Here is a 19766-nt window from a genome sequence, read left to right as displayed (position 1 = left end):
AAGGCTGGTGACTCCTTTCTTTGCCTGCTGGTCACTTGGCATAAGGAGCCCAAAGAGACCGGGAGGTCACTGAATCTTAATGTTTGATGAAAACCTTACTGTATCTCCTAATGTAAGCAGTCCTCCTCTGAGAACCAAGACCTGTAGATTCACGTTATGGGGACCAGAAGCACAAATTCCCCAAGTGGGTCAATGGGATTTATGTTAATTGGGCCACTCCTATTTCTACCTCTTTGTTCCTGGATCCACACATCCTACTACCAGGGCTACAGCACCGTATGATCATTGTTGGTTCAGAATATGTATGATGCCCTGGTGGATAGCATCCCATCCTTACAGAATATTATCTCCAAGCTGGTGTATCAGTGATACCATTAACAGGCCATTTCTTTGCTTTCTCATGCCAACACCTCCTGGGTGGTGCAGTATGTGACAGAACCAGATAGTCCTGTGGTCATATGCTCGCTGTCATGTCTCATTTGTTGCAAAAAGGATTGTTCTGTCTGAGGTGATGTTATGTGAGATCCCATGTTAGTGAATCAAGTGCTCTGTAAGCCTTCAGGAAGTGGTGCTAGCTGAGGCCCAATGGACAGAAAAGATAAACCCATACCATAAATATGTATTGATCCTAGTCAAGATGAATCATTGCCCTTTCCAGGGTGAAAATCAACTTGCTACCAAGTGGACAACTGGTCTCCGTGAGGAATAGTGCCATATTAGGGGTTTAGCATTGGTCTCTGTTAATGACAGGTTGGATATTCAACAGTGCCAGTAGCTGGATCAGCCTTGATGAAGGGGAGCCCATGTGGTTGGGCTCATGAGTAACCTCCATCACTGCTGCCATGACTACGTCATTCATGTACCTATTATGCTATCATGCCAGCACTGGGGTGGCCAATGACAGAGGACGCTGGCTGATGTCAACTGGCAGTCATTTTGTCTATGTGGTTGTTTAGTGCCTCTTCTGTGGTAGCTGCTCTCTGGTAGATTTTTATGTGTGATGCAAAGGTCTTCAAGCTTTGTGCATACCCCCATAGGTCCCTCCACATTCCTCTTCCCCATATCTGTTTGTCCCTGATCTTCTAATCTTTCTCCTTCCTGGACCGTGATCAACCAGCCTGGCCACTGCCATTTGCCACTGCCTATGAATCTATACATTTTCTTACTTCAGGCCATTTTCTTTCTGCACAAGGTAAATTATCAGGTGCATCATCTAGATCTCTGCCCATTGAAAGGATGTCTCCTCACTTCTGCCTTTCAGGACCATCCCAGACTGAGGCTATAGTGTGGCAGCAATCCATTTTTGGCTTGCACCAATATACCAAGTTGACCTGTGATTCAAGCTCAGCCTTTTCCCTTATCCATCAGCTGGTCATGAGGGATCCCCATCAAATATGGCCATGTGAGGTCAGATGAAGGAGAGATGCCAGTGCGATAGTGGTGGATGACATGGACATCTAGGCCACCTGTTCCCGCAGTTTATTTGTGCTCTCTGGTCTTACTTGTACCCAATCCAGAAGGACCATTTTCATCATACAGTGGATTGCTGTTGGACTTGCCCAAACTCGTGGTTTGGTATGTCTTACAGTCCTAGTTCTTGATGTGCAGTTATGGTAACATGGTCACTTGATACCCCATATTTAGATGCTCCATGTCTATCAGGGCCCAGCAGGATGCAGGGAGTTTTCTGAATAGCATGCCATGGCCTTGCTCAGGAATCTAGATCCAGGCACTTACTTTGTTATTCTTCTATTCACGTTGGAGCTTTCTATAAACTCCATCCACCATCTTTTCTCACTACACTTACCTCAAATATTAAGCCATATAGCCCAAGCCACAGGAATGTTGGCACCACAGCCTGGACTTGCTACAGAGTCCTTTTCTTCTCTAGGTCTCACTCAAAGCTGGCAGTGTTCCATATCACCCAGTTAACAGGTATCCCCAAGTGCAGAGCATGATGCCCCAAGGCCCTAAGGAGGTTTACCAAACACGACGTTCCTTTCTTAGTGATGGGATGAAATGCAATAAGTTGTCTTTTACTTTGCAGGGGTGTCCTAACATGCCCCAACCCACTGGATCCCTCAAACCTTCACTGATGTGGTTGGGTCCTAATTTTCATAGGGTTTATCTCCCACTCTTTGGAGCTCATGTGTCTTATCAAGACCTCCAACATATGCACTACTTCTTGCTCATCTGATCAGATTAACATGCCACCATCAACATTATGCATCAATGTGATGTTTCGCAAAATGTCCAAGTGGTTCAGAGCCCTTCGGATAATGAGAAAGGGTGGGAAAGTTAACATAGCCCTGGAACAAGACCATCCAGGTCCACCATTGTCCAGCCCACACAAATGCAGGCCAATAAAGATGGAAAATAATGTATTTTCCAGATCCATGGCCACATACCATGTGCCAGAAGCAAAGATGCCATATTGGATAAATTGGGGCTTTTGCTTGACTAAGTGATCTACTTTCATTCACCATGATCCATGCAGTTTGTTTAAGGATCAGACTGGTGAATTAAATGAGGATATGTTGGGGACCACCAATCTTGCATTCTTTTCATTATTGAGGGTGGTCCAAATCTCTGCCATGCCCCCAGGATGTGATACAGATTATGATTCACTCTCTTGGCTTGGTGTGTGAGGTTGGTATTTCGGAGGCTTCTACCTCATTTTCTTCATTTTCTTCCTCCGTAAACTAAGGAACCAATATAGAAGAGGATTCTGCTAACCAGTAAGTATGTTCATTCCATTTAGACATTTAGTGAGAAATCATCACTGGGTAGGTTCATGGACCTAGTGGAACCACCACCATTTATTACCTGGCCCTCACGTGCTTCTCATTCTAATAAGGAGGCCCATGGTGGAGTTTTGTGTACCTGGTATCACTGTCTATACCAACAATCCTTGAAAAGTCTGTGCAGTTTCTTTCTTTTTTTCTTTCTTTGGTTTTTTTCAAAACAACTTTCTTGAGGTGTAATTTATATACCATACTTTCATCCATTTTAATTGTACAATTCAGTGATTCTTTTTTTTACTACATTTAAAGAGCTGCGCTGAGTTATCTAAATAGGCCGATAACTGCTGATGAAGTTGAAGCAGTAATCAAAGGGCTCCCAGCACACAAAAGCCCTGGCCCGGATGGCTTCACAGGGGAGTTTTACCAAAGGGTCAAAGAAGAATTAACACCTATCCTCCTCAAACTATTTCAAAAAATCCAAGAGGAAGGAAGACTTCCAAACTACTTTTACGAGGCTAGCATTAGCCTAATTCCAAAGCCAGATAAAAACACTACAAAGAAGGAGAATTACAGGCTAATATCCCTGGTGAACATAGACGCTAAAATCCTCAACAAAATATTAGCAAATCGAGCCCAGTTGGGCGTGGCTCAGTGGCTGAGCATCGACCTAGGATCCAGGAGATAGGGGTTCGATTCCCGGTCAGGGCACATGCCCGGGTTGCGGGTTGCAGCCAGTCAATGACTCTCTCATCATTAATGTTTCTATCTCTCTCTTTCCCTTTCCCTTCCTCTCTCTGAAATCAATAAAGATATATTTTTAAAAATATATTAGCAAATCGGATCCAGCAATATACTAAAAAGATCATACACCATGACCAAGTGGGATTTATTCCAGGGATGCAAGGCTGGTACAATATTCCCAAATCAATAAACGTGATACATCACATAAACAAATTGAAAGACAAAAATCACATGATCATATCAATAGATGCAGAAAAAGCATTCAATAAAATCCAACACCCATTTTTGATAAAAACTCTCAGCAAAGTGGGAATAGAGGGATCATACCTCAACATAATAAAGGCCATATATGACAAACCTACAGCCAACATCATACTCAATGGGCAAAAACTAAAATCATTTCCCCTAACAATAGGAACAAGACAGGGGTGTCCACTTTGACCACTCTTATTCAACATAGTACCAGAAGTCCTAGCCACAGTAATCAGACAAGAAGAAAACATAAAAGGCATCCAAATTGGAAAAAAGGAAACAAAATTGTCATTATTTGCAGATGACATGATATTGTACATAAAGAATCCTAAAGACTTTACCAAAAAACTACTAGATTTAATAAATGAATTCAGCAAGGTAGCAAGATACAAAATTAACACCCAGAAATCGAGGGCATTTTTATACACCAATAATGAACTCTCAGAAAAAGAAACTGAAAAAAATCCCATTTACCATTGCAACTAAAAAAATCAGATACCTAGGAATAAACCAAAGACGTAAAAGACTTTTACTCAGAAAGCTACAGGACACTGAACAAAGAAATAGAGGAAGATATAAACAAATGGAAAAATATACCATATTCAATGGATTGGAAGAATTAACATCATTAAAATGTCCATATTACCCAAAGCAATCTATAAATTCAATGCAATCCTTATTAAAATACCAACAGCATATTTCACAGAGCTAGAACAAACACTTCGAAAATTTATATGGAACCAAAAAACACCTCGAATAGCTACGGCAATCTTGAGAAAGAAGAACAAAGTTGGAGGGATCACAATACCAGATATCAAGTTATACCACAAAGCCACTGTCATCAAAACAGCCTGGTACTGGCACAAGAACAGACATATAGATCAGTGGAACAGAACAAAGAACCCAGAAATTGACCCATGCCATTATGCTCAATTAATATTTGACAAAGGAGGCAAGAGCATACAATGGAGTAAAGACAGTCTCTTCAATAAATAGTGTTGGGAAAACTTGACAGGTACATGCAAAAAGTGAAACTAAACCACTTACTTACAACCATACAAAAAAGTAAATTCAAAATGGATAAAAGACTTAAATGTAAGACATGAAACCATAAAAATCCTAGAGGAAAACATAGTCAGCAACATCTCAGACATCTCTCGTAGCAATATGTTTGCTGATACATCTCCCAGGGCAAGAGAAACTAAGGAGAAAATAAACAAATGGGGCTGCATCCAAATAAAAAGCTTCTGCACAGCAAACGAAACCATCAACAAAATGAAAAGGGAGCCCACCGTATGGGAGAACATATTTGCCAACGACACATCTGATAAAGGGTTAATATCCAAAATATATAAGGAACTCATACAACTTAACTAAAGGAAGAAAAACAATCCAATAAAAAATGGGCAAAGGACCTAAACAGACACTTCTCCAAAGAGGACATGCAGATGGCTAAGAGACATATGAAAAAATGCTCAACATCGCTAATCTTCAGAGAGATGCAAATTAAAACCACAATGAGGTGTCACTTCACGCCGGTCAGAATGGCTCCATCAACAAGTCAATGAACTACAAGCGCTGGGGAGGGTGGGGAGAAAGGGGACCCTGGTACACTGCTGGTGGGAATGCAGACTGGTGCAGCCACTGTGGAAAACAGTGTGGAGTTTCCTCAAAAGATTAAAAATTGACCTGCCATGTGACCCAGTGATCCTACTTCTAGGAATATATCCTAAGGAACCCGAAACACCAATCACAAAGAACTTATGCATCCCTATGTTCATAGCAGCGCAGTTTACAATAGCTAAGATCTGGAAGAGCCCAAGTGCCCATCAGTAGATGAGTGGATAAAATAGCTGTGGCACATTTACACCATGGAATACTACGCAGCTGTAAAAAAGAAGGATCTTTTATCTTTTGGCACAGCATGGGGGGAACTAGAAAGTATTATGCTATGTGAAATAAGCCAGTCAGAGAAAGACAAGTACCACATGATCTCACTTATATGTGGAATATAATAAACAAAATGAACTGATGAACAAAGTGGATCTAGAGACATAGAAGCACAGAACAGACTGAGGGATCTCAGAGGGAAGGTGGGGAGGGGGAGGGGAGAGACTAATCAAAGAACTTATATGCTTATAAGCATAACCCGTGGACACTGACATTAGTATGGGGAAAGCCTGGGAGTGGGATGGATGCAGGGTGGAGGGGATCAAGGGGGATAAAAAGGGGACATCTGTAATATTCTCAACAATAAAGATAAAGAAACTTAAAAAAATAAAAATAAAATAAAGAACTATGCAGCCACTCACAATCCAGGTTTAGGTTTTCATTTTCCCATCCAAAAAATCCTGGATTTATTAGCAATAATTTCCCATCTCCCCAACTCTAAGCAACTACGATCTATTTTTTTAAATACCTTTTTAATTTTTCAATTATAGTTTGTATACAACATTATATTAGTTTCAGGTGTACAGCCTAGTGATTAGACACTTACATAACTTACGAAGTGATCACCCTGGTAAGTCTGGTACCCACATGATACCATACATAGTAATTACAATATTATTGACTCTACTATTTGTCTCCATGAATTTTCCCATTCTGGACATTTCACATAAATGGATGCATATAATAGGTGCTCATCTGTGCCTGACTTTTTCCACATACCATAAGGTTTTGAGCTTCATCCATGTTGCAGCATTTATCAGTACTTTGCTGCAAAGACTGTCTTTATAGCATTGAATGGGAAAGCATGAATGACTGATGAGAAGCTCTTCATCTTTAGAGGTTTCTCACTGAAAATCTTTTTAAGATAGTTGGATTATGGATGACATTAGGGGAAGGCAACATCAGGGCTGCTAGATCTTCAGGAAAATTCATCGGGTCCTCTGGGGAAGTGTGGATGTCGGAAAGTCCAGTAAAGAAGCACCAGCACCCTTTACCGGTTTCTTGAAGGACATGATGAGGATATAGATGCACATTCAGATGGAAGAGATGCACAGGGCAAGGCGGGAGGAAAGCGTGCCGAGCTCCCGCAGCCCCTTAGACCCACCATTCTCCCCGCACCCCACATGTTCACCAAGCCAGAAGCTCTAATCTCATTTTTCTAAGACTGTGTTTCCCAAGTATAGGGCCCTTTGGAATAGGAATGAACCTCAACCACAAGAACTGGAAATTGATAGCTGACTCCCCAGCTTCCTTGCTCATTTGGGAGAACAGGCTCTACTCTGTCTCCCAGAGAGTCCCCAGTGAGATTGTGCCCCTGTTACCCACAGGAGTCACCTGCTGTTGGGCTCGCCTTTGACTGCTTTCCTCCCTGCCCTGGCTCGCTTCCCCAGCCCATCACCATGCTTCCTGGGCCCTCCTTCCCAAGTGAACTTGTACCCATATTCTCTGGGTCTCAGGGAACCCAGGCTAAGACAACAATGCAGAAATAAAGTGACCTTAGAAGCCACCCCGTCTCTTCTTGATCTTGAGGGCCTCCCCGTCTGTTTGCACAGCTACGCAGAAAAGGTCCCGGCAGGCTCCATGGTGACCCAGCCTACCATTCCATTCTCATTGTCACACCTCCTCATTTTATTCTCTACCCTTCATCCCTCCTGTTGGAATGGAAAGCATCATCTCACGATTTTTTTTCTCTCTGAGAGATGGAGAATAGCTGACTCCAGCTGCCGTGTGAGAGCCCCTTATATACCTGAGCATGGGTAATCGTCACTTCTCCGGGCTGAATAATCCAGGTTCTCTAAAGAGTGCCCATCAGTCCTATTTTCTGGGCTTTTAATCATCTTCATGACTGTAAGCTGTCACCCCAGCTGCTCGCCATAGACCAGCCTGCAGGCTTCTGGAGACCATCAGATGCATGTTTTAAGCCGGAGAAGTACACAGGCCGGGAGGTGCCCCAGCTGCTCTAAATCACCTCTCCCTTGCCTCCTCCCCAAAGCTGGGGGACAAGCCCCAGCTTGCTGTTGAAGGCCATAAAACTTCTCTTCTTTAAAGGGCCCCTTTGTTGGGCATGTTCACTGTAGCAGGCGTTGCAAGTCCACCAAGGGCCCATAAAACTTGCCCAGGCTTTGTGCAGATGACCCCACGGGCCTGTGCCTTAGGATCCCACCCTCAAGCCCACAATGAAACCGTTGCTGGGTTCACTCAGAAACAGACTGGACTCAATTTGCCTTGTGATTTGTTTGTTAGCTTTACAAATGGCTTTTGAGGCCAGACAACCCCTCCTAACCCTGACTGCTTGAAGGGTGGAAGCTCAAGAACTTCCCAGGGAACTGTGGGGGTCTCAGGTCTCCGTGGAGATTGCAAAACAATTCACCTCAGGGGAAAAACTGGCGCCGCCCTTGAAGGGTGAGCCAACATTCAGATGGCGCTGGGCTGTCCTATCTCCGGTGGGCAAAGGCGTTTCACCTCTTGCCCTCAACAGCATGGTCCAGGGTCAATTCCCTAAGAAGCCCCAAGGCCCTCGCCTGGCCCCTGAGGATGAATCCACTCCAGCAATCCTACCAGCAAAGCCAATCAGCAGAAGGATAACACTGATCTCATACATAGAGTAATGGCTAAGAGCACAGGCTTTAAACAACCCAAATGTCCACCCACAATAGAATACAGAAGAACAGAGCAGGAGAGAAGATCTTAAAAGTTCTCACCATAAGAAAAAAAAATTTTTGTAACTATGGTGATGAATGTTAACTAGACTTAAACGTGGTGATCATTTTGCAATATATACAAATATCAAATCATTATGTTATACACCTGAAACAAATATGTTATATGTCAATTATATCTCAATAAAAAATTAAAATATTTTTATTTTCTTATTTTATTTATTTTCTTTTTTTAAATCCTCACCTGAGGATATTTTTTTCCATTGCTTTTCAGAGAGTAGAAGAGGGAGAGAAAGAGAGGGAGACATGTCAATTGGTTGCCTCTCACATATGCCCCCACCAGGGCCAGGGATCGAGCCTACAACCGAGGTACGTGCCCTTGGCTGGAATTGAACCTGGAACCCTTCAATCCACAGGCCAAGGCTCTAACCACGGAGCAAAACCGGCTAGGGTGAAATTAAAATATTTTTAAAAGAACACGCACAATCACGTGAATGAATCATACAGGCACTCTGCCAAGTGAAATAAGCCAGACATATAAGAGTAAATACTACATGCTTCCATTTATATGAAGCTTTAAAACAGGCAAAATTTAATCTACGGTAGTAAAAAAGTCATAGCAGTTACCTCTGGGAAGCTAAGGGGGGTGATATTGACTGGAAAGGGATGCAAGAGAGCTCTCTGGGGGTGATAGAAATGTTCCCTATCTTAATTTGAGTGCTGGTCACATAGGTATAGACATATAGAAAAAATAAGCTATCCCCTTAAGATCTGTGCTCTTTCCCCCACGTAAATTATACATTAGCATAGTACTGGGAGGAAAGCCCCAATTTCTGACTTACAGAACTATAAAGCAATAAACGGCCGTTGTTTTAAGCTGCTAAATTTGTGGTAATCTGTTACATAGCCATAGAAAACTGACACATCTCGGTTCTAACGTTTGTCCTACCTCCAGTTTACTGTGTGACCAAGGGTATGTCACTTAGCTTCTCTGAGCTCCAGCTGCCACAGTCAATGAAAACAATGACTCATTTCCTGCCCTCAGGATTAATGTGAAAATCAAATTACTTAATAGACGTGAAAGCACTTGGAAGGTTATAAAGCAGCTTATAAATGAAAATTTTACTATTGTCATATTAAAAATAACCCCCCAACTTTGAGTACAGGAAATGATTATGAATCAACCAACCCAGGGCCAATGAGCCTCTCTTTTGCTGTAGGCCCTCGGCCATAACATCAGCTGGATGTGAGCCTGTTCCGCACCGGATCTGGCAAGCACGGGGAATGAATGATGTCAAATGCACTCCTTCTGAACACTGCCACCTGCATACCATTTTGTCTCTGCCATGGATTTGACACAGGCAGATGCCTTCACATTTATTTATTACTATATTTTTTTGCTTCCCTGAAGTAAAAAACAGAGGAATTTTATTTTTCACTTGCTAGAAAGTTCTAGGCCTTCTAGAACCCTGCAGCAATCCCTCTGACAGGGAAATATTGCCTTATCCGAATGACTCTGAGCTAGCCCCAAATCCTACGATTGCTGCCCTCTTAAAGATTATCACTGTAACTTTTTTTTTTACAAGTTAAAATCTTTAAAGGACTAAAATATCTTTCACTTATGATGATCAAATTAGGGCATAATACTTAATCCACCAATCCATTTTTTCCCTTAGATTTTTCTCATTTCTCCTCCTGCTTTTTCCACACATGTGTTTTCCCTCCCCGCCCCCATTATCTCAATAGTTATACTGTATTTTTTTTTTAAATATATCTTTATTGATTTCAGAGACGGGAAAGGCGAGAGAGAGATAGAAACATCAATGATGAGAGAGTCATTGATCGGCTCCCTCCTGCACCCCCCCCCCCCCCCAGCGGGGATCAAGCCCGCAACCCGGGCCTGTGCCCTGACCAGGAATCGAGCCTCAATCTCCCTGGATCGATGCTCAACCGCTGAGCCACACTGACCGGGCGTTATATGGTACTTTTGATTGGATCCCTATTCACTGTTTATCTTATTAAATGCTTAAATGTTTTGTAAATATTATTTCACACAGCTGATCCATGTTGTGAATTACAGTTCTTTTCTTTTCTTGCACCGTCCTTCCTCTGGAGCTAATAGTCATTTGCCTTTTGGGTTTAGTTTTCTACATGCTACTCAGTAACACACCTGTAAACTTGTCCAGAAAGCTACATCTCTGAAGACATTCAGACATGTCAAGTATTCGATTGACTTCATCCTGTGGGAAATCCCTCTTCCCGAGCCTCTCATCTGTGCCACGTGGGCCGGCTGCCCTCCAGGCCCTGCACACCCCTGGCTTAGCGCTGTGTATTAAGCCCTTATTCTGTGCGAGGCACTGTGATATTTGAGGATCGCAACAACCTTATGAGGTACATATTTCTATTCCCATGACATTAAGTCTCAAAGAGATTAAATAGCCCAATTAAAATATGGCTAATGAATGGCAGAAGCAGGATTTTAACCCATGATCGTTTAACTCCAAAGCCCTGGGTTGGTTGATTCAAAATCATTTCCTGTGCTCAAAGTTGGGGTTATTTTTAATACGACAATAATAAGCTTTCCATTTATAAGCCGCTTTATACCCTCCCGAGTGCTTTCACATACATTAACTAATTTGATTTTCACATTAATTCTGCGGGCAGGAAATGAGTCATTGTTTTCATTAAGTGTGGCAGCTGAAGCTCAGAGAGGCTAAATGACATACCCCTGGTCACACAGTAAACTGGAGGCAGAATCAATGTTAGAACCGAGATGTATTAGTTTTCTATGGCTATGTAATAGAGTACCACAAATTCAGCAGCTTAAACCACAACCAATTTATTAGCTCATAGTTCTGTAGGTCAGAAGTCCAGGCCCTGCGTGGCTGGATTCTCAGCTCAGGTTATTCCAAGGCTAAAATCAAGGTGTCAGCCAGGGCTGCAATCTCACCTGGAGCTCAGAGTCCCTTTTCAGGTTCATTCAGGTTGTCGGCAGGATTCAGTTTCTTGCTGTTGTAGGATTGCGGAGTCCATTTTTTGCTGGTTGTTGGCCAGGGGTCACTGTCAGCATCTAGAGACCACTTTCAGGTCCTTGTCACATAGCCCCCACCATTTAAAGCCAGGAATGGAGAATCTCCCTGACACCAAATGTCTCTCGGGTGTTGGATCCTTCTCATTAGGAGGAGCTCAGTCCCTTTTAAAGACTCACCTGATTAGGTCAGGCCCACCCAGGATAATCTTCCTTTCTTTTCTTTAAATCCTCACCTGAGGATATTTTTCCATTGCTTTTCAGAGAGAGTGGAATGGAGAGGAAGAGGAGGGAGAGAGAGAGAGAGAGAGAGAGAGAAACATCGATGTGAGAGAGGCACATCAATTGGTTGTTTCCCCAGCGTGCCCCGACCAGGCCAGGGATGGACCCTGCAACTGAGGTACATGCCCTTGGCCAGAATTGAACCCGGGACCCTTCGGTCTGCGGGTCAACGCTCTAACCACTGAGCCAAACTGGCAAGAGCTCTTCCTTTCTTAAAGTTGACTGTGCAATACAGCATAACCTAATCACAGGACTGTTACGCCACCATATTTATAAGTCCCTCCTATACCCAAGAAGAAGGGATTCTATGGAGTATGGACCCCTGGAGTCCATGTCAGAATTCTGCCTATCACAGGAAGTGTACTGGAAATAGCATTCTCCCCACTGTAGACAGGGCTTCCTTGATCATTCATGTTGAGAGTTCCATGCCCATCCCCGGTTATATAAAACACACACACATATCATTATAAAATCTGCTTGGGCTGATGCATTAGAGTGAGGCTGTTGAGATTGTGGAATGTGTCTGCTTCAGCTCATTACAACAAAGATTCGTAATATATTCTGGAGTCCTATCTGGTCGTCGCAAATTTTGATAGCCTGAGTTTTTTAAAAGAATCATTCACCAGAAATAAGCCAGTCACAGAAAGGCAAATACTGTATGATTCCAGTTACGTGAGGCATCTAGAGTAGTCAAATTCACAGAAACAGGAAGTAGAATGTTGGTTGCCAGGGGCTGGAAAGAGGGGAAAAGGAAAATTGTTATTTAATGGGTATGGTTTCAATTTTGCAAGATGAAAATGTTCTGGAGATCTGTCGCATAACAATGTGAATATACTCATCACTACTGAACTGTACACTTAAAAATGGTTAAGATAGTAAACTATGTTATGTGAGGGGTTTTTACCACAGTTAAAAATGAAAATAAATTTTAAAAATAAAAAAGGAATCACTCACCAAAGCTTTTTGTGATCTGAAATACGAAAAGTGCTCTTCAGAGCAGCCTCGGGGGCAGGAAATTACTAGAATGTTCTAGTGGATGTGAAGTACTTGCTCTCTTGACATCTATCCCACCCTCATTCTCTGTGCCTTCCTGTGCTGCAGAGCCTGGAAATCTAGGGTTCTAAGTGCTAATTGGATTCTACCAATCAGATGCTCTTGTGGGTAATTTGGAGGGTGGGAATGAGGCCGAGGCCAAGGCCACATGCCATTGACAAGAGTGGTTTCGGCAGCAGTTTGCCAATGCCCAACACTAGCCTCATGGGTGTCAATTGGCAGTTGTGGCAACAGCATTAAGAGTCTTCCTGATCCCTGGACCACAGCTAACACAGCATGCTCTTAATGCCACCAGTCCCTATAGAATCTTCTAGTCTCCTGCCTTCCTGGTTAAGGTAGCGGTAGAGTAGCTGTCCTTGGCCGGCCAGTAGTTTCATGGTGTCATTCTGAGAGTCCTTCCTGGAGGGCCAGCCCAAAGCCTGGTCCTCCCATCCTTAGAACAATTTTGCAAACACCCAATACATTGAATTAAATCCCTTTCTGCTTAAAGTGGGTGGACTGATTTCTTTTTCCTGCAACTGAACCCTCGGTGTTAGTCAAATGAGTCAGGCCAGTCGATGCTTTGGAATGTGAGCTTTGGGTGGCACCTGATAGAGGTCAGCATCTTTGACTTTTTCCAGGGCTGCGCTGGGAGCCTTCTGTGTAAATTCAGACTTTGGTGATTATTCCCATCTGCCCACTTTCACCCTGCCCCCTTACTCTGGGCTTCACACCCAACTGGACCCTTACTGCCGTTGGACAAAGCCCTGTTTCTCTCCTTTCCATTTCACAGCTATTAGAGAACTTTTTCCCTCTACTCAAGTTCCCACCCTGATGGTAGCAGAACCTAGGGCTGTCCACCCAAAGCATCCCCCACCTCTTTCCTGCTAACAGAACCCAACTTTGTTTGGATTATTAGGCAAATATCTTTTCATTTTAGGTAACATCTTCTATGATGGGTTTATGAGCCAGTCTGGGTTAATAAGAGAGCCTCCTGGGAAGCTTCTAATGAGAATCTTTCTTCCTGAGAAGAGGGGAGAGGTTGCCTGACTGTCCATGACTTCCTCTCCTAAAAAGGTACTTGATGCCTGGAACTACAGCAGCCATCTTGACACCATGAAGTGACGAGAATGGGAAGAAAAGGCCAATAGCTAAGGATGGCAGGGCAAAGTGGCTGACAGAACTGGGTGGTTCATTCAACTAATGAACCATGGACAAACCCTGGAACTACCTACCTCCAGACTTCTTGTTAGCTAAGCGGTAAAAGTCCTTAAGATTCAAGCCACTATTAGTTGGATTTTTGAGTACTTGAAGTCAAAAGCCTTTCTAGCTGACACATCTAGCCCATTTCTGATGACTCTCAGCAGATGCTGTTATCTTAAACTTTGCAGAGAAAATAGGATCTCCTTCCTGCCCAACCCCCGTGTGACACACAAGCGTCCTCCCTCTCCTGTTGTCTCATAGCCAAGGGCCTCTTATCTGATCTGTGGCTAATCTCTCCCTTGTGCTCCTGACACCAGCCCTGCCCCTCTGCAGGGACCTCAGCAGTCATCTCCTTTCTCTCCTGCATCTTCCGTCTCCTGCTCTCCAGCAGCCCCTTCCCAACCATGGTCTTGAGCTAGCACCCAAGGGTGTGTGTACAGCACTGAGTGGATATGTCTTACCCTAATCGCCTTTTCAAGGGCCCCTTCCCAGGGCCCTGGGCGAGCCCCAGGAGGTAAAAGAGGCAAGAGGTTCAGGGCTTGGAAGTGTTTCCTGACCCCTGAGTAAGCGGTTGCCCAGGACTGTGTGTTTGTTGCCCAGGACATCTGCTTTCCGCTGCCAGGCTTATTTTCCTTCTGCGTTTTCTCCTTATTTTTTATTGAGGGCATATTTTCTTTATCTTTAAGGGTTTTATGGCTTTGTATCTCAGCCTCATTTTAGTATATTCTATTGTTATGATTTATGCTGCTTTTACTGGCTCTTTACCCTAGCACATAAACATGTTTAAGTTTGCCACGGCTGAAAAAAATAAAATAAAAAACCCTTCCTTGACCCCGTGTTGCCATTGAGTTTCGGCATTCTCTGTCTCTCCCTTCTCTTCATCGTGAGCTCTTTGGAAGTCGTCTGTACTCACTGTATTTCTTCACATCCCACTCAATCCCGAACTCTCCTCTCCAAGACCAGAAGCTCAGCCCAGCCTCGCTTAGCACAGCGGGGTTTTATTGGCAGGATGCTGGGAATCTCTCCCTGCTGTAGGAAGAAGAGAAGAAAGGGATGCAGCTGGGCCACCAAGATCTCTGGGGCTCTCTCTAGTGGCTCCCACACTTTCTTCCCCCAGCTTCTCCCTTTGGATGATGGCATTCTTCCTGCCCCGATTCCCAACTGCTGCAGAGCCTTACACCTGATGTTACCCCTTGGCTCCAGTTTGAAAATCTCAGGGAAGGATTCTGATTGGTCCAGCCTGGGTCAGGTATCTTCCCACGGATCAGCCATGGCCACAGGAGGCAAAGGCAGAGACCAGAGACAAAGTCTCAAGGAGGGGAGCCATGAGCCAGCTTCTCAGCTGGCTTCTTCCTCACCAACAGTACTTGCTTGAACCTCCTCTCATTCACGTGTTGGTGCCCGACCCCCACATGGCTCAGGCCTGATTTCTCCCTGTGTGTTGGCTTCTTCCAAATGCCAACACCAGCCTGAAGCCATGGATACAACAGATCAGCAAAAGTGAGAGGTTACCATACCTGCAATTGACTTTCAACCATGACTCTCAGGTTGCATGAAGTAGCTTAGCTTCCTCAGCACTCAAGAGGGCAAGTGTAGTGGCCACAGAAATGTGCCCCCAGGTCACCTTCAAGGAGAGACTTGTTGCCCCAGGGTCAGCAGACAGCCTCCAACTGCTAAAATGCACCTTGCCCTGAGGCACTTCCTTCCCATAGTAGCCCACATCCAACGACTGGTCATTTCACCCACTGTGCGACAACTCTGACAGGCCCCATAGCTTCAGTGTTCCCCAGGGCATTGGTCCAGGCTTTGCCAGGTTAGTTTTGCAGTTCAAGACCTCTGCCCAATCCCCCTTCCTCCCCCTCCATCCACAGAAGTTGCTCCTAATAACTATCTCGCATGCCAAATGCCATTTTGGTTTCTGCCTCCAGAGAACCTAACCTGTGACAGGTACCCCTGAGCTGTGTGTCCTACACGGTCTCCTAGAGGCCGCTGTGGGACTGAGTACCAGTTGCCCATAGTGGGAACCAGCTTGGTAATGCTCTCTTTATTAGCTGCTTTCCCTTCCCATCTCACTTCCCCACTTGCCTTATTCTCTGAATCTCCTAAAACCCACTTGCTCTAAAGTCCTTCTCTTGGGGACAACACAAACTCATACCAGGATTATTGTGTTGGGGAGGAAGAAACTTTCTTCTACCCTTCTAGATTCTTTTGGCTGGTCTAACCATTAAATCTATGTGAGACAGGTTAACAAGAGAAAAATAACCAAATTTAATTACGTAAGTACATATGGAAACCCCACATACAGGAGAGGTTCAGAGACAGAAAGCAAAAATGTGACATATAGGACATTCTGAGCTAAGGATGAGGTGAGGCACCTTGGGCCTCAGAGGGGAGGAAGGTCATTCACAGGACGTTAGAAGAGCAGATGTTCAGTAATTAGATGTTTGCCCTGCCCTATAGGTAGGTCATAAAAAGTTATTTCTAGTAATACCCCTTATGACAGGCAAGACCTCCAATTCAAATTCTTTAAGGGAGAAGTAAAAGTTTCTCTTGAGCCCACACAGCCTCAATTGCCTTCAGCTCAAAATAATTCACATGCCAAAGTGGCACATCTTGGGGAGGTCTGTTCTGAACTCCTCCAATTGTGACTTTTTTGTTAAATCCAGAGTACCACCCTTTATCTGCAATGTGTACCACTATGACCACGAGCTCTTCTTCAAATGCTTTCCTCCCTCGACTAGCTGGGTTTCCTGCCACCTTGCCGCCCACTGCCTCACCTGCCCTTCTGCCCCTTCCCAGGATGACAGCTCAGATTCCTCCTATACCCAACACATTCCAGGGGATCTCAGTCACTCCTCTGGAGTCAACCACCACTACACAGGGATGACCCACACTAACACGCCTCTGTCTCCTGCACAGCTTTCTTGAGCTCTGGACGCAGATATCCAACTGCCTCCTGGTCATCTCTATGTGGATATCCCACAGATGCTTCAAATCAACATGGCAGGACTGAACTAACCCATCACCTTTACCTAAGCTGGCTTCTCCTCCTACATTCGCCTTCTCAGCAAATAGTATCACTGTTTGTTGTCCCCAAACCAGCTCTCTGGGAGTCACCCAACCTCCTATCCATCTCCCCACTGCTCCCTTAAGACTTTCTTGTCCTGGTGCAAACCCCCCACACCCCACCCCCCATTCAATCTCCCTACTTCCAGGCTCTGCCCTTCACTAAACATGTGACCTTGAATAACTTACCGAATCTCTCTTGGTCAGTTTCTACACCTAAAGATGAGCTGTTAATAAAATTACCTACTCTATAGACATGCTGTGAGGTTTAAAAGATTTTGCACATGTAAAATGCTTAGAAAAGTGCATGGCACATAGTAAGTGCTCGATGATTATTACCATTTTGTCATTGTTCCTGTTGTTTATCTTTACCTTTCTTAAGGCCCTCATCAATTTCCATCTTGTGCTACAGCTATTTGGATGCCCTCTTTAAATGCCCTACTGGTCTGCAAGATTCTCGAGAGCAGTGCTGTACCTTAGTCACCTATCTGTCTGTCTATGACCAATGTCCTTCCATACCTACTTCCTGCCAGCCAGACTTATGCTCAGGTATGATAACATTGGAGTAGCTAGGGGAATATTTTATATCCAGCTACGGGGACTTTGAGTTAGGGATATATTTAATTTGGGTTTAGTGGGATATTTTGTGTGTAAGATGTTGCTAGCTGCTATCCCAGCGTAAGAACAGCTTCCAGAAACACTCTCACCACCCACTGGGCTGACTCCCTAGTTGATGGAACATGAACATTCAGGCCCAGGCGGTGTATGTCAATGTAAACATGACCTATGGTGCCTAGAACCAGAAGGGGAGTGGAGGAGAAACAAGGTTTGAAAGGTATGGAGTCGGAAGCTACTCTGAGGAAAACTCTTCCAATCATCAGACATGAAAAATTATAAGCAGGGGATTTAGTTCTTCCTCATCCCTAGACAAAGGAAATTCCCTGCTGTCGGGAATATATTCAGCAATACAACGTATACGATTATGAATGCACCATATATTTCTTTTTCCTTTTTCATGGAATGCAAGTGGAGCAGAATTTATTAGAATTCCTGGTTTGTAGGGCACAAACCTGTAGCAGTACAACAAACAGTGAGTAGGTCTGTCTGTGAAGCCACATGTTTTATGCACCTCGGTGAAGTGGACCGTGTCTTAGAGTAGCTGATGCCTCTCGTTCTGATGAAGTCTGGCAGTTCCAGATGCAACGGCAGGCAAAATTGCCACTGACACAGCAAAATACCCTGAAGAAATATATTTATCAATGAGTCAATTTTTATCCCATAAGAGTAATTCGATTACATAATTATGTAGCCCAATACCATGTAGTGGCAATTTAAGAAAGCATTTGAATTGCTCGTGTATGCCCTAATTTCAGATTAACTTTATATATATTTTTGGAATTATTGATCAAGCCAAAATCGATTACTGAGTATGCAGCCAAAAGTTGTAAGATAAAAAGTACTATCGAGGTGTGTTAGGCAGTTAAAAAATATATTATGTTATCTTGTACGGATTTCGTAAGGTATGGATATCTATCGACTCTTTGAAATTCAGAATTTCTTGTGATTTCCCATCATACCAAACTTTGTACCTGAAATCTTATGTTCTGTTCCTTAAAGAGGAACCTGAAAACTGTGTAGGCTTCGGGCCCACAATGCCTTGATCCTCCTGTCTTCTCCCCATGACTCCACACATGTGCGTGCTATCAGCACCGCTGTCCTGGTCCCCTCCGCACTCTGCACACCTTTCCTCAGCCGGGCATCCTCTTGACAAAGGGAAGAAAGGGCCATGTATAAAAGGCCCTTTTATACAGTGGAGCTGGGACTTGGAAACCATGGAGGTAAAACATCAGGGCAAATTCAATCAATTGACTCCCACTTTGGGGGACTGAAGCACAGGGATGTTAGGCGAATAGAAAAAGAAGAGGGGGCTTCCTTTCCAACTTGGACCAGACAGAATGGCTCCCGCAAAGAAGGGTGGCAAGCCCGGCCTGACGTGGCTCAGCGGTTTGAGCTTCAACCTACAATCCAGGAGATTGCGGTTCGATTCCCGATCAGGGCACATGCCCGGATTGTGGACTCGATCCCCGCTGGGGGGCGTGCAGGAGGCAGCCGATCAATGATTCTCTCATCACTGATGTTTCTATCTCTCTCTCCCTCTTCCTTCCTCTCTCTGAAATCAATAAAGATATATTTAAAAAAAAGAAAACAAAAAAGAAGAAGGGTGGCAAGAAGGAGGGCCATTCTGTCATCGAGGAGGTGGTGACCAGAGAATACACCATCAGCATTCACAAGCACATCCATGGACTGGGTTTCAAGAAGCGTGTCCCTCGGGCACTCAGAGAGATCCAGAAATTTGTCATGAAGGAGATGGGAGCTCCAGATGTTGACACTGGGCTCAGCAAAACTATCTGGGCCAAAGGAATAAGAAGCGTCCCATTCTTTATCCTCATGCGGTTGTCCAGAAAAGGTCAAATGAGGGTGAAGATTCACCAAACAAGTTCTATACGTTGGTTCCCTATGGACCTGTCACCACTTTCAAAAATCTCCAGCTAATGTGGATGAGAACTAACTGCTGATTGTCGAATAAAGTTATAAAACTGGGGTGGGGGTGGGTGGACGCAGAAAAAGGGGGAAAGAAAAGACCCAGAGTGGGCTACAGTTCTGTGTTTGACCACAAGATGGAGGTAAAAGAGTGGTCCCTCCATTCAGTCAAAAACTCATTACGTGCTAATCAAGGTAAAGTGGATTTTTCCATGTTTCCTGCCGGAGCCTTTTCCCCTCTGCCAAGCCTCAGCGCACTTACTATTG

The 19766-nt window shown here is 44.2% G+C and overlaps 1 pseudogene; it reads left to right on the top strand.

Annotated features, from left to right (window-relative positions):
- The first annotated feature begins 18913 nt into the window (after positions 1 to 18913).
- Positions 18914 to 19534, top strand: LOC148090591 (large ribosomal subunit protein eL31 pseudogene; annotated as a pseudogene).
- The last annotated feature ends 232 nt before the right edge of the window (positions 19535 to 19766 follow it).

The sequence above is a fragment of the Miniopterus natalensis genome, chromosome X (assembly GCF_054644295.1).
Source record: "Miniopterus natalensis isolate mMinNat1 chromosome X, mMinNat1.hap1, whole genome shotgun sequence".
NCBI lineage: Eukaryota > Metazoa > Chordata > Mammalia > Chiroptera > Miniopteridae > Miniopterus > Miniopterus natalensis.
Note: the sequence above shows the minus strand (reverse complement) of the source record. Positions and strands in the feature narration are given on the sequence as shown.